At 40.3% G+C, this 14,357-nt stretch overlaps 1 long non-coding RNA gene across 4 annotated transcripts in view; it reads right to left on the reverse strand.

The window, feature by feature from the left end:
- LOC108262826 (uncharacterized) overlaps positions 1-14,357 on the reverse strand; it is a 33,770-nt gene that overhangs the window by 789 nt on the left and 18,624 nt on the right. Inside the window, exons 3-6 of one of the 4 annotated variants that reach the window (XR_001812023.3) lie at positions 12,208-12,302; positions 12,017-12,091; positions 10,587-10,663; positions 1-261 (exon numbers count right to left, since the gene is read on the reverse strand). The exon at positions 1-261 is cut by the window's left edge and continues 789 nt beyond it. This is a non-coding gene — a long non-coding RNA (uncharacterized LOC108262826). Of the gene's footprint in view, positions 262-1,235; positions 10,664-10,709; positions 11,486-12,016; positions 12,092-12,207; positions 12,303-14,357 lie in introns of those variants that run through there. The other 3 variants (XR_001812020.3, XR_001812022.3, XR_001812025.3) reach the window with 3 other exon arrangements.

Genomic DNA, 14,357 nt, shown 5'->3' on the forward strand with positions numbered 1-14,357 from the left:
AACACACATTTACAGTCAGGTCATTCATGTCTGTTTCAGCTGTTCTATGGTGGAAGTGTTCTAATCAGGTGGTGCTAAGGGTGCAGGGTGCTTTCATCAGAGAATGATGCACTATCCCGGGTGTCCCTGTGCAGATAGAAATCGACGGCGTGGTGTGCATAATGCCTCATTGTCCTGCCTAGCTGCCCCCGGTACCCTTATGCCCATCAAAGTACTTCCACGTGGTGACATCATATCCCTCGGCCCAATCGACCCTCCAATCTGGAGAAAGAACCGGCACAAACGAACCATGTGAGGTCTGCTTAGATGTGGAGCCGTGCATGTACACCACACATACATACATACACACCCTCAGCATTGCATATACGGCCATCACACGTGCGTATACGCAGATAAATACAAAACACACACACACACAAAAAAATAACACAATATATCCTTCTCGGCCTTTCCCGTCACTAAACAGATGCTCGTTTCACTTTTAATCTTAAAGACTGACCTTTATCAGTCATATTTCACCTGGTTCCGGCCCTCCATCCCAAAACAAGAAAACAACCAAAATGCCAAACAAAGAGCTCAAAGAAAAAAAGCCCAACCTTTCGTGTCATCGTTCTTTGAGGAACTCTGAAACTTTGTGCAAACGGAAATACAAAGTCAGAATGATAAGGTCATACCCGTGTTGGTATATACACTACAGACAATGATGAGAGGCTCAAAAAAACCAACAAACCAGGATATGTGGGATGAATGCAAGGTAAACAGGAGCAGTTGTCATTGGTGTGGCATCCAGCTGTGAATGAGAAGAGGATCTTTGTTGTATAACGAAGAAGAAAAATTTTTCGTGTAGGCGTCCACCCTCACCCGCTGCGTCAAAGCAACCGGATCCGATAAGCTTCTGATAGAGTTTCTCTCAAAAGGAATTATTCCACAGCAGTATGTGCTTGAGTGTCTCTATAAGAAAGAATAAGTGTGCATAAGAATATAAATAAATGCATGAATGAGAAGCGTGTGTGTGTTTTTCTCCATGGCTTCATGTGCTCTTTATCAGGAGGGAATTCCCATGCAGGTCGTCTGATTGAGCTTCAGAGCGTCTTTTGGCAACACAAGCCCAAAGATATGAGATTTCACAGATCAAAGCCCACCTTTCTTCTGTGTTTATCTGAAAACAAAGCTCGATCCAGTGTTCCCCACATACTTTTGAATTCTTCAAAATCCGGTCGCTGAGTCAGTGCTGTTCCTTCACGTATAAAATTTAAAAAAATAAAAAATAAAGAAAAAGAAAAAGATCAGTCATGTGGGGTTGTAGCTACAAATTTCTGTCTGCTTAGTAAGGAATAAAACTCTTGGGGGCATGTTGTTACAGGAACATAATCAACCACAGGGTGGAGTGATGTGGTCCAAAGCGACTGCTACCACCACCACAAGGACGCCTTTGGCTTGTACATTAGCAAAGTAAGTCTACATTCAGATTTCGGTCAAGCTGTCAATGGCTATTATTAAAAATGCTGTACACATTAAATGTTTTGTTGTTGTTTTTTAAATTCCTCCGACTTTGCTCAATGTATGACACATTCCCCCTGAAAATAAATGAACCAGTGGAGGAAGAGTTTCCACCTCACAAGTCCAGGGTCCCTGGTTTGTCTCTGAGCTCGAGTTAATGTCACTGCGGTCGGTCACATCTCCCAAAAACATGCGGGTAGGTGAATCAGCTACTCTACACTGCCCCTAGGGGTGAAGATGTGTGTGCATGATGTCCTGCAATGAACTGGTGTCTGGTCCATGGTATACGGTCCCATTTTGCTCCCAGCGTCTCAGGCTAGACTCGGGTTCTACTACATCCCCGTCCAGGATAAAGCAGTTAGTGAAGATGAATGAATAAAAACACACAGACACACATTTCATTACGTTTTTAATAAAATAGAAACATTTCATTGATATTTTTTCAAATAATCTACTGTTCCTCCTCCAGCCTCAGAAGCATTTTGTGTAAAACATCCAGTTTCTCTACAAATGCTTAATTTCTCCCACTACATACACTTTAGCAGGTTGTTATCTAATCGAACAATTACTAAAACTCAACAGGAACTACACTTACTTCCGGAGATGTCTATTCCGTGATATTTGGTTCTACTGTTGTTCAAAGAAGAAAGGGTTACACACACTTCGGGAGCAGCATTCGCTCGGCTTCTCAGCTTGGTCTTCGTCCGATCGTTTGTTATATCGAGAAATAAACTTGAAACAAATTCGCATCCCATTCTCAACAAGGCACACGCGTGGCCAGGTCACCGCCTCTACAAAGGTGGTTTTGGGTCTTTCTGATTTCGGTTCAGGTTGGAGATTTGATTCACTTTTCACACAGCTTTTCGGACCAGCCCTGTCATTTCATCAGCTATGATAAACACACATTACAAATGAAAGACGTCCACGGTTTATCCTGAACACAGCATCTTCACAAACTCACCTATATACACACGACTTTGTTCATTTTTTTTCAATTGAAGAGGTCAGAAGTTCAAGAAAACAGCGAGTCGCCCCCCACACCCACATTAAACCACATGAGACAAAAGCCAAAGCCTGATGCATTGGTGAGATGTCTTCACCAGTCCACATGCGTGTGTATGTTTGACAGTGGTATAAACAGAGGAAAAATGGAGGCAGGTTTTTATGCCTAAAGCAGAATGATGAACAGATGGCACGTCTGAACATGTTATGAAAGTGCTGCAGATATGATTAGTCATGCTCCTTCGTTTTTTTATTTAATCGACTTCAGTTGTGCAAGAGCCATAATGAGCCATAAATATTACATTCAAAAAAAAAAAAAAAAAAAAAAAGTGTTCTGAAGGTAATTGCTGTGAAATAACCTTAACAGGCTATTACTAATGGTAATGATGTCCTTAATGGTATCCACTAGACAGAACGTGCCACCAATGGTAGGGAACAAATTACCAGTAGGGACCATTACAGTTTCCATTATAACCAATTCAATTACCATTATACCCATAAAAAAAATTCAAAATTCTAGGAAGGTTTCTCTTGTTTGTTTTTTTTCCAGCAGGGATGCACTTTCAAATTGGGAAAACTTTAGTTTTCAGAAGTATATAGAGCAGAAAATGGTACACTAACCTTGTGAAGGGTTTTACACACACGCATGTATGTCAACATTGGGGCTGTGAGCATGACTAGCCGCTTTATAACGCCTCGATTCCTCTTATTTTAACCTAAAACACTGACAACTAACAAAGAACCTTATTACACATTTCTACTGGGCAAACAGCATTTCCATACCTGAAAAAAGGACACAATTAAGCAATTTTCATGATGCGTTCCGTTTTCTTTGCTAGACCTCCCCCTGTCGACTGCCTGCAGGAAAAACTAAATCAACCACCGATAACGCCACAGCACTCAGACCCGAAAAAGCAAAACCTGAACAATTAAAGTGTTTTACAGAACATTTAACCCTTTCATGCACAGTTTCCACATTCATAGCATGCCTCATGCATAGCCAGTTGAGATATAAATCACCTCCAAATCACATGAGACCATTATTGTAATTTAGCATACCTGTACACCATGATCCTGTACAGTACAACAGTATATTAACGCTCAGAACTTTATATCCATTTTGCCCAGTTTTTGACACCTAGGATTAACAGTTAATGAAAATTCCTTTATTTCAGATAGATATTTTACTTGAGTACTGTATATAGATATTGTATATATTTTTTAAATACAGAAGGGCACGTGAATATATTAATTTTCAGGTATAGTAGGTGACTATAAAAACCTTACTCAACAAAATGCAAATAAGTAAATCAGTTGTTTCTTTATAAAAAAAAATAATAAAAAAAAAATTTTGTACTTATTGCACACACAAGGGAAAAAAAGGAAAAAAAAAAAAAAAAAAAAAAACATCCTACACTTTGGTGTTTACCCTTGGGTTGCCAAAAACCACATTATTTTGGTACCTAAACACAATACAACAGGACAAACAAAAACTATTTGCATTTTACATTTCCAATTTGTAAAATTGAAAAATATCACTCAGACCTGAAGAAGCAAAAACAATTTTTCACTCTTAATCTGTACAGAAAAAATTAGAGGAATAAAATCTCTTTTCATGGGATAATTAACGATAAATTGACTATGAAAGCAAACATATCCTTGATGTATCACAATTACACAATAAGAACTTGCCAAGTAAAGCATAAACCAAGTTTTAGGAAAATATTTCACAAGCCTGATGTGTATTATTCCTCTTATTTCACAGGAATACCATGTTACAGCCAGAAATCCTCTGTCCTGAAGATTCTCCCAATGGAGGAAAAGGTACTGATTGATCCAAATCACTGACACAGGAGACTCCCTAAATAAATGACTCTTTACAACAAGCTTTACCATACCAACAATTATACACTTATTTGTCCAACAACACATTCTTTAAAATCCAGTTATTATTAGGCTTAGACTACGTGTAGTGTCTGTTGTACCGGTCCTTGCGTGGAAAGGGTGCATTAATATAAACCTGTGAACAGCCAGAACTGCCGTCAGAGTGGCTGTTATAGAAATTCATCAACACTATCCATCTCACCCATCAGAATTCACAATTCCCAACCCAATTAAGAATTCAACAGGGTATAAAAGCACATGTATTTAAAATGCACAAACTAGTTGAACTGAAAAAGAAAAAAACAAATTACCACGATTTTCTCTTCGAAGTGCCATTAGTTTGAAGAAGGAAAAAAAAAGAAGAAAAAAAAAAAGAAAGAAAGTCTGAACACTCTTTCATTACATTTTGCCTCCTGTTGAACTGCCCATAAATTACACACCAGCTATGACGCTTATCTCCTTATTTATGTGTTTGTCTTCTTTATACACTCAGCCATTTCATGAGGCTCTGGTGTATTTTTAAGCATATAGATGTGCAGCGTCCATGATTGAGGAGGAAAAATAGAATTAGGTTCAGCAGTCAGTCTGAAAGGCCCCCATTTAGCCTCGACAGGCTGAGTTTTAAGGGCGAGCGTAAAAACGTCAAAGCCGATACAGCATCAAGGTCTCCTAGCCAGACTCGGAAACCCTGAATTCAGCTTGGACTGTTTCGATCCAAGGACGTTTTGACCCAAGGAGAGCTCACGTTTATTAGCTGAGAGAGCCGCGGCTCCTTAGGAGCGCGTGAAACGTCCGTCCGAGTCAAATTCCACCCGTTGCCATCGTAAAAAAGTCACCTAATTAACGTTAATCCGTTTTTGATGGCTGAATGTTCCCACTCTGACCACACTGGTGGGGTCTATGTGAGCCTGACTTACAGCCATCTGCTATATGAGAGGGGGTTTAACACTTTTTAAAAGAGAGAGAGAGAGAGAAATGGGATGAATTTCTTTGGTCTTTGTATGGTCTCAGAGAAGAAAAGAGAAAGGAGGAAAAAAAAAGAAAAAAAAAAAAAAGGTACTGTACAGGTATCCCCCCCAATACAAACAACGTAAATGTTCCCTGAAGTGTATAATTATGTGGTCATATCTCATGTTTAACGTATTTGCATTTAACGTATTTACTGAATCATTATGAGAGCTAAATATTTCCGTAATTAAACACAGACGTTAGTAAACTTTCGCTTGCTCATTTTCCGACACTCTAACACAAATGTTTAGTAACCGAACGGAGAAAACAAGACGAAATTCTGGGGTCATCCTTCCTTCCAACAATTTACACTCTGATCACAGCCACATGTGGTCCTGCATGCAGTGTCATCTATGAATTAGCTCATCTCGACTTGTTCTTCACACACACGCACTACTGCTGTCTGTTTTACACATGACAAATAGAACTGGCCTTAAGTAATACAGGGACACGTTTGTAATCCTGGCTTTTACCCATCACCCACAGAACTGAAAGCTAACTTAGTGAGTGAAAACTAATTTTCATAGTGAAAGCTAATCTTCATAGTGAAAGCTAATCTTCATAGTGAAAGCTAATCTCCTGAATGAAAGCCATCAACTGAAAGCTAAACTAGCAAGTAGAAAATTATCTTGAGTGAAAGCTAATCTAGTGAGTTAAAGTTTACTACCAACTGAAAGCTAACTTAGTGAGTGAAAGCTAATCTAGTTAGTGAAAGCTAGTGTAGTGAGTGAAAGTTAATCTTCATAGTGAAAGCTAAACAAGCAAGCCAACGCAACCACAGACAGTCGCGCTAACTCTATTGAGTACACCATTATGTGCAGGAACAATCTTGATTTTCACTGTTGTATTTAGTTCCGATTGTGTGGAATAGCAGACTGCGATAGACGGACAGATCAGAAGCCCCTGTCATCTAAAAATGTAAACCAGCACATAAAGGTGCTTTGGGGTTTAAAGCTCTTTTTCCCTGACTTTGTGGCTTTGGTTTGGAGCTGGAAGACATTTCCCTCTCACCGGTGTGCTCCAGGCCCTCAGGTGTGGATGTTTTCATTTGCTGAAGCTCCTGAAGTTTCCTAGCTGGGGGCAGGAGCACCTGCATGCATGTGATCAAACACACACAGGTTTCTGAAATGCTATAGGGCAGCTTTGGGAGTCTGTGGTCCATGAAAGAACATCAAACCGACACTAGCTTTGGACATCAATACAGATGTCATGCAAAATGATTATGTTTGTCCATCAAAACAAGAGAAAGTATACATTTAAAAAGCCACGTCATAGTTTCTGGGTTTTATCCCACATGCTGATAAAACATAAAAGAACCTTCACCACAGCATGGTGAGTCATGATAATCATCAAAGTAGGACAGTACAAAACATTCTGGACCTTCCAGTACATCTGTCATCAAGATATTTATTAATCAACTGAAACTGTTTGGGTAAAAGAGAAAGTAGCTATGGTTATAGTTTCATCAAATACGTCCTAAACGCTAGAGAGATTTAATAGTAAGGTCTGCATCTTTCTGTACAACAGTCAGACCAAAAGTCAAATAAAATACACCCAGTGGAAAAGCCAGTTCACTGAAGGGGAAGGGAAGCGTGGCGTGAACGAGGTGCATCGACTTTCATTAGCGCGTCACTGTTGGCTATCAATATCGTTTGTTGTTCAGAATTTCATTTAAGAGTGCATGCAGTATTTGCATGCAGTATTTGGATCAAATTTGACCAATTGTGATATCTGCAGTATACCCACCAGAAACATACATTATCAAGCCTGGAATCCGACGACGATTCCTAAAGCGACTCCAAATAGATATGCCTTCTTTGGTTTCCTAGGACTAGATGGTGTAACGATATTGGTGGTATGGAGCTCAGAGAACGCAGTAGATCCAGGGTGAGCGCACGTGAGCGTTTTATTTAGGTTTGTACCCTTGGCACGCCAGCCAGCCAAAGTAAAGCTTAAAAATGTTAATTTCCCAAAACTTTGCAGCTTTCCAGCTCAGTTCTGACTTTCCACTAGGCTTAGTCTTTGAACTTCTCATCAGTCCCTCCAGGATTTTCGCGATCGCAGAAACGAACGCAAAAATATTTACCGACAAACAGTACTGCGAAAGACCCTGCAAAACAATTTCCTGCGATTGAAATTTCACCAATTCAAATGGTTTTCTGCAACAGCAAAAAAAAAAAAGCACAAAAAACTCTGCAAATTGCATCGCAAATTTAGAAGAAAAAAAACGCATCAAAATCGAGCATTTTTGACCACATTCACTAGATCTCGACCCAACTGAACGCATCTGGAGAGATGTGTTAGACAGCACGATCGATCAGCATCAATACACCAGTTAAAGGAATATCTTTTGGAAGAATGTTGTTAATACAGCTCAAACACAGTTTCACAGACTTTTAGTAGCTATGCCAAGCTACACTCAAGCTCTTCTAGTGGCTCATGGTGGCCCAACAACCTATCTTTGGATAAAGGTGCTACATAAGTCCAGACCATCTTGAATTTTCTTCTCATTTGTCATCAAGCTGTGCGTTGCATATCCCAGATGTTCGACAGCTTCAAATAAAAGGTTGCTACCTAAGCACTAGTTAAAGTGGAGAGCCTGATCTGAACTGACTGAACAACCGACTTCAATTGCAACCAAAGAAATTACCATCAATATTACTATAACGAAGCAGTCGAGTCTAGCAGCTCAACGCATATGTATTGTGATTGGTGCTCTACACATGTTAAGTCCTCCAATTAACCTCCCGTATGGATGAGTGCAGATCGGTGAAGCAGCTTCACATTGAGCTGACAGCACAAACACAGCTGGAGACTGATTAGAACCACCCAAGAGTCACTCTGCCTCATTTCACCTCCTTGACACCCACACACAACAAGAACAACAACAGATGTCATACCCACAAAATAACTCTATGGGACTGTGTTTATGCCTGAAGAATGCTTGGCCCCCTTGACCAACCTTCTTTCGGTTAGCTTGTTTGTTTTCTTTTTGAGAGTTCAAATCTCATGGCTGCCAGAAAGACCCACTACAGTGAACGGCTTAAAGAAAATGTCCACCCATAGACGCACTCTCTAATGAATACGTCTCTATTGAAATATCTGTGATGTGTTTAGCGATCTTGGCTCTAATTTGTTGGTCGGTGCTGTACTTCCGTTATTCCTGTGAGAAGTTAGCGAGACGTCGTTAGCGCATTTACAATCGTGTTTAACAGAAGGGATAATAACCAGGTTTCTCTGTTAGCTCCTAAAAACAAAAGAGGAAGAAGCTTAGCGTCTTCTCATTCGTCATTTTCTTCACTATACAGTCGCACCGTTACGGCAGAGACTTGGCTCGGGTAATTAGCGATCTATGAGCTGGCGCGCATGATGGCATTAACAGCCGTATTAGAAGCTTTGGAATCTGATCTGTTTGAGCAGACCGTATGGACATGGAGGTGAGAGAACTAGGAAGACCAAAGGAGTAAAGCACTGCTGCAACTCTTGAATTCCCATTGGCACCATTGAGAGAAGAACTCCCACTGGCACCAATAACACCAGGTAGTCGAATGGCATTATGGGTAATGTAGAACATATTGCTGACCAAAGTGAAAACACCAACATGTCAATGAAAGAAGTTTAAATTTAAAGAGAGAGCAAGCCTCATGTCCGATAGGACACGTTCTTCCTCCACACGTGCACGTCGCTACATACGATACTGAACAGCTGTGCCGATCTGAACTGAATTTTGTTCGAGTTCAAACTCAAGCATACTGAAACATATGAATGAGTAGAATTTGATCACACAAGTCATGACAAGACGCTAGTCTCCAGAGTCAGATGTGTTTTGAGGCAGGATTTATATTTTAAAAATAGTACATTTTCATTGAACGTGTCTTCAATAAGAGATTTCCGGTGACAAAAGGAACTTTTTTTTTGGCTACCGATGACTACTTGTCAACTCAGCCCAAACCTGGTAACCCTCCTAGTTCAGACAGAGACAGCAAGGAAAGCGTCACAGGGCTGTGTTCTGTTTCAAACAAAGACATCAAAAATGAAGGGGAGGAGCCAGGGGACAGTTTGCAGATTGTTTACTGCTGCAATACCACTTTTCTCATGTTTAGAAGGAATTTAATCGATTTAGGAAAGAGTGACCAAGGGGCAGAAAGGAAGTATAGAAGTATAGGGCCACCGTAAAGAATATTTTTTTTTTTTTTTTAAAAGAGTCTAGAATTGCCAATGATTGACGATGAGGCAGGGGCATGGCATTATTTATTGAGTCCTTTGGCCCAAGAGGAAAACTTAATTGAGTGGTTGAACACAAGGATGTGTAGCTAGACATGATTAGGTGCCGAGTGCTCACTTAATGTGCGGCCAAGAACTGAACAGAATGAGATGGAAAAAATCTCAGGAAAGATGAAAATGTTAGTGAGAGAAATGATGAGGAGGAGGAGTGGCGGTGATGGGTTCAGCCCAGAATGATGGGCTTTCCCCATGTATGACGCAGGCCTTGCTGTAGCACTACAGTGCTGTACAGTCCAGAGATGACCACAAAAACCTACGCTCAAACACACAGCTCCTAAACACCCTCTAAATGTGGTCAAAACCAACCAAGCAGTATATGCCATTAACACATCATCTAGTTTCATTATAAGTTGAGAGCAAGCACACAATTTTTTGTAATGGTTGTATTTCTTATATGTACACAGGTGGCGAGGGCACTAGTGTTGAAATTCAATTCGATCTCATGCAATTTTTGTAGGACTCGAAACTGAAAAAGCTGGAGTGATTATCTGATTTCGAGTTTGACTTCATTTCCACTGTATTCCAACAATATTCTTTAATACCAATAATCAGTGAATAGAGCAACCCAATCACTTAACCGCCCAAAGAACACTTGAGGAAGCCTTTTTATATACACACACACACACACACACCCCCGCTATGCGCACTCACCTTAACTTTATACGTACGAGTTGGTTTATGCCATGCCACCATAATAAGCAAGAACCATTCAGCAATACAGAAAAGCGACTGCTGGTTTTGTTCTTTGAATAAACGCCTCTTTCATAATAGCAGATGTGCTAATCAAAGCATGGATTTATGGGTTGTCGAGTGAGACTGATCTCATTACCCACAAAACACAGCTCTCTGCTCACTAATAGAGTCATAATTTACCATCTGTTAAGTTTGCAAATCATATTTTCACTCACTAGATCACCGTTGTTTGGACTGATGACTTTTGTTCTTGAGCCAGTGAGAACAGACAGATCACATGGCTAACATGCATCTAGGGGAGGAAAAAAAAGGGGGGGGGGGGGGGTATAATTTGCATTTCCATCTCCACAGTCCTGGTGTATGAGATGCCAGACATACTTTGACAGTCCTATTAATAACCTGTATGAAAAATCTCAAAGTTGGTGTGCTGAGCACCACTTTTTCATAGAATTTACAGTCCCTGACAGCTAGACAATATTATTTACACCAACTGCAGAGAAAAAGGTCACACAGTCATGAACGCATGAAGACAAGCCGTAGTGTTCCACAAGACGAACAGAGTAGCTAGTGTGAAAGGGATCGAGTCCTGATAGAATCTCCCCCATGTTCTCGACTCTCCTACGCGTTTGAGGAAATGGAGCGAATTCTTGTGAGGTCTAGCCCTCCGGAGATTTCATTCATGACTCTGTGTTGATTTTGTGCTATCGGACCAGCATGGGTGTGTGATAAGACATGGGTATCTGGACTGTATAAACTCTCTGTGATCTCAGGTAGCTTCTCTCAGGGATGCCGAGCTGTAGCGCAGGTGCCAGATGTCCTTCCGTGAACGGCGTGGTCGGAAATCGGTAGTCTTTGAATCAATCTGTAGTCTTGTAAATTGTGGGTTTTGTTTTTTTTTTTTTTTTTTTTTAAATACAATGACCCCTTTTGAGGCAGCTGATTGAGAAATTCGCACATGGTGAGAAACGGGAGAAAGGTCTTGAAATTAGAAATCATGGTCATTCATGCCAAGAACTAAATTCTTCATCAGGCAAATGATGACCAGTCCAGGACGTGGCCATTCATCTTTATCCTGATCAGGTTCACGGTGGATTCGGAGCCTGTCCTAAGAACACTGTACACGAGGCAGGAAAACACCCATTAACATCATGAGATGCCAGTTCATCATTCGTATAGCACCATATATACAATTTAGAGTAGTAAAATAATGTTTGAAAGCTGCAAAGCTGAAGCCCAAAGATTGCTCGACAGCCTCATCTCGGGAAAGAATTCATGCTCGGATTTCATTTGATTTCATACAAATTAGGTCACATAAAATGGTACAACACTTAACCCCACCTCTAATCATCTTACAGCAGCTTTTCATTTCAATCGAATCATGTGAATGGTCATGAATTTGAAGGTTTCACTAACATTTTACCGATAATACCCTGGATTTTAAGGCTTATGAGTGTTTATAAGGTGGCTAATATATTCACAAAGTATCGTGAACACAGATCACTATAAATGACCACTCACAAATTTAATCGTCAAATTATTGTGTAATAAAATAAGAAAAAACTAGTTTGAAATCCGGTGTGTTTAGTATCGGTGTCCGTTGTCGTGCTTCGTGTACTGTGGATTACTTACATCTTAGACGTCTTACCGCTTAATTAGCCACAGATAAGATAACCCTGACAGGATATCGGCTAGCTGTAGGATCGGTACCTTTTCAAATCATCTAAAAATGTATAAAAATATTTATGAATATTTAGTACTTAAAATCGAATCGGTAATCATGTTTACTTAAACTGCTCCACAATAATATTCAATCACATTCAAGCAACTCGCACTCACCTCTCCCCAGTACTAGAATGTACCATCCAGGTCGTAGGGTATCTTCCTTCGTCGTGCCAGGTGTTCCTGGTATAGTCTCCGGATCCGTTGCGAACCTGCGAATCATGCAGATGATAAAATTATTATTACCGTCATAACTATTTAGTAAAATGGGTCTGAGGCTACTTCCTCAATGGCTCTTGATTAAATGACTAATCAATAGTATACTTCACTGTATAGTCAAAGGGATAAGACGACAAGTACCATTGGGTGATTCTTGCATTTGACTCCCTTATCTTATGCAGTCACATGAGAGCTCTGTGATCGGTCTCACGCTCAAGATACCTTAGTTAGTGCCTGAAAGAGTCAAATAACCCATTTTACAGCTAAGCATTCTTTCACTGTGGAATAAGCTGAACTCTCGGCTTATAAAAGCAGTTAGCCTGAGCCATCTGTCTACAGAACAAACAGCTTGGTCAAATCTGGGCTCTGCATGACTGTGTCCGCGCTTACGGCTGCAGAAGATCCATATAACGGTACTGCTGTCAGATCCACAGTTCCTCAGAGTTTTAAAAACCATAAGCTCATTAGCCTCCATCGCTAGAGACACCTGCCACTAGCCCTTATTCCAGTCAATCATCGGGACGAGTTTTACCCGGTCTCGCAGTCATTTTGTTGTTACTTGGCATTGGGTACGGGTCAAAATAGAGAAAAGCTGTCCAAAAGTCACTGTAAAACAGTCGCCCCAGCTCCTTCATCATTCAAATTTCTTTAAATGAGGCGGACATGGTTGGGTTTTGAATTAAATGTTAAATTCAGCCCTTAGTTAAGATGTATTTTCTTAGCCAACACCTGGACTCAATTAGTATGGTCCTCTACTTGTTATGACTAATGATTTCGGTAAATAATTTTAAGGCTATAATTTTATATTATATATACACACACACAAACAAAACCATAACCAATGTCCCACATTTTGAGAGTTTGTCTGTTATTTGTTACAATCAGTTCTAATAAAAACCTCATCTGTCAAACACATTTGGATACACGCTTTGCCCTGCGTCATTATGCCCCGTCTAGCCTAATGAGGGAAATCTGGAAAACATATCGTTTTTCTGTAACTTTTTCATGAATGAAGGTCATTCTCGGGACAGTACAAAGATGCAATCTGACGAGGTACTTCAAAATGGAGCCTCTGTCAGGGATAGCGTTAAGGCGCGTATCAGAGGTGTAATTGTGTGGTTTGTTTGACTATTATCATGTCGCACTTGATCACAAAAGGGAATTTCTGGAAGCGTATTTGGAGTGCAATGAGAAAACAGATCTCGGTCTCTCCTCAAGTCATTCGTAGGAAAAAAAAAAAGGTATTGGAATAAATCTTTCTGGATGTCATTAGTTGGAAGACGATTTGGCTGACAGAATGAGGTCAGACACCCGAGTTTATTCAAGAACTGTTTAAACTCTTGAACTGTTTGTTTAAGCTATTTTCGAGTTGCTTTTGTGACACAAAGTTTGTTTATCGTGAATGTGTAATCCAGGTAAAACATACATGAACCAGCTAACACCTTCATGATACAGTTCAGAACCCTATGGTGCAGAGATGATGTCGCACAACGTTAAGCAAACGTGATCTACTTAAAACGGAGAGATTCAAAGACAACAGCATGATCACTGATAGAAAGTGAGTAATGGCTCAAAGATGGCTCACACTTATAACTTCATCTGGCCCACATACCACCGTGGAATTACGGCAATGAACTCATTCGAATCAGACTGCCAAAACACAGCCATAACTCAACCCTGATGATACCGTATGTAACGATATGGGGCAGACTTTACAGTTAGGGCTCACTTGGCCAAACACCGATTTGCCACACAAGTACGGGTTGCATCTGGGGCATTTTTGGCCTTATAAATTTTAAATGCAGCTGCTTAGAACTTGGCCCATAATAGACTTGTCGTTGTCAGAACTGCCATAAATGTTGATAAGTGTGTTTGTCTGTCTGGGATGTATTGGCTCAAAAGGCCAAGTTGTATTTCAATTATAGTGCTCCACTATAAGCCATCGGTATAGGCCAAAGCACAGTACGTCCTATGGTAACAGTTGTAGCTCATGTTTTGAGACACAATTTCTCGTCAACCCCTTTTAATGCATAACTGAAATAAATATG

The sequence above is a fragment of the Ictalurus punctatus genome, chromosome 3 (genome assembly GCF_001660625.3).
Source record: "Ictalurus punctatus breed USDA103 chromosome 3, Coco_2.0, whole genome shotgun sequence".
NCBI classification, from domain to species: Eukaryota; Metazoa; Chordata; class Actinopteri; order Siluriformes; family Ictaluridae; genus Ictalurus; species Ictalurus punctatus.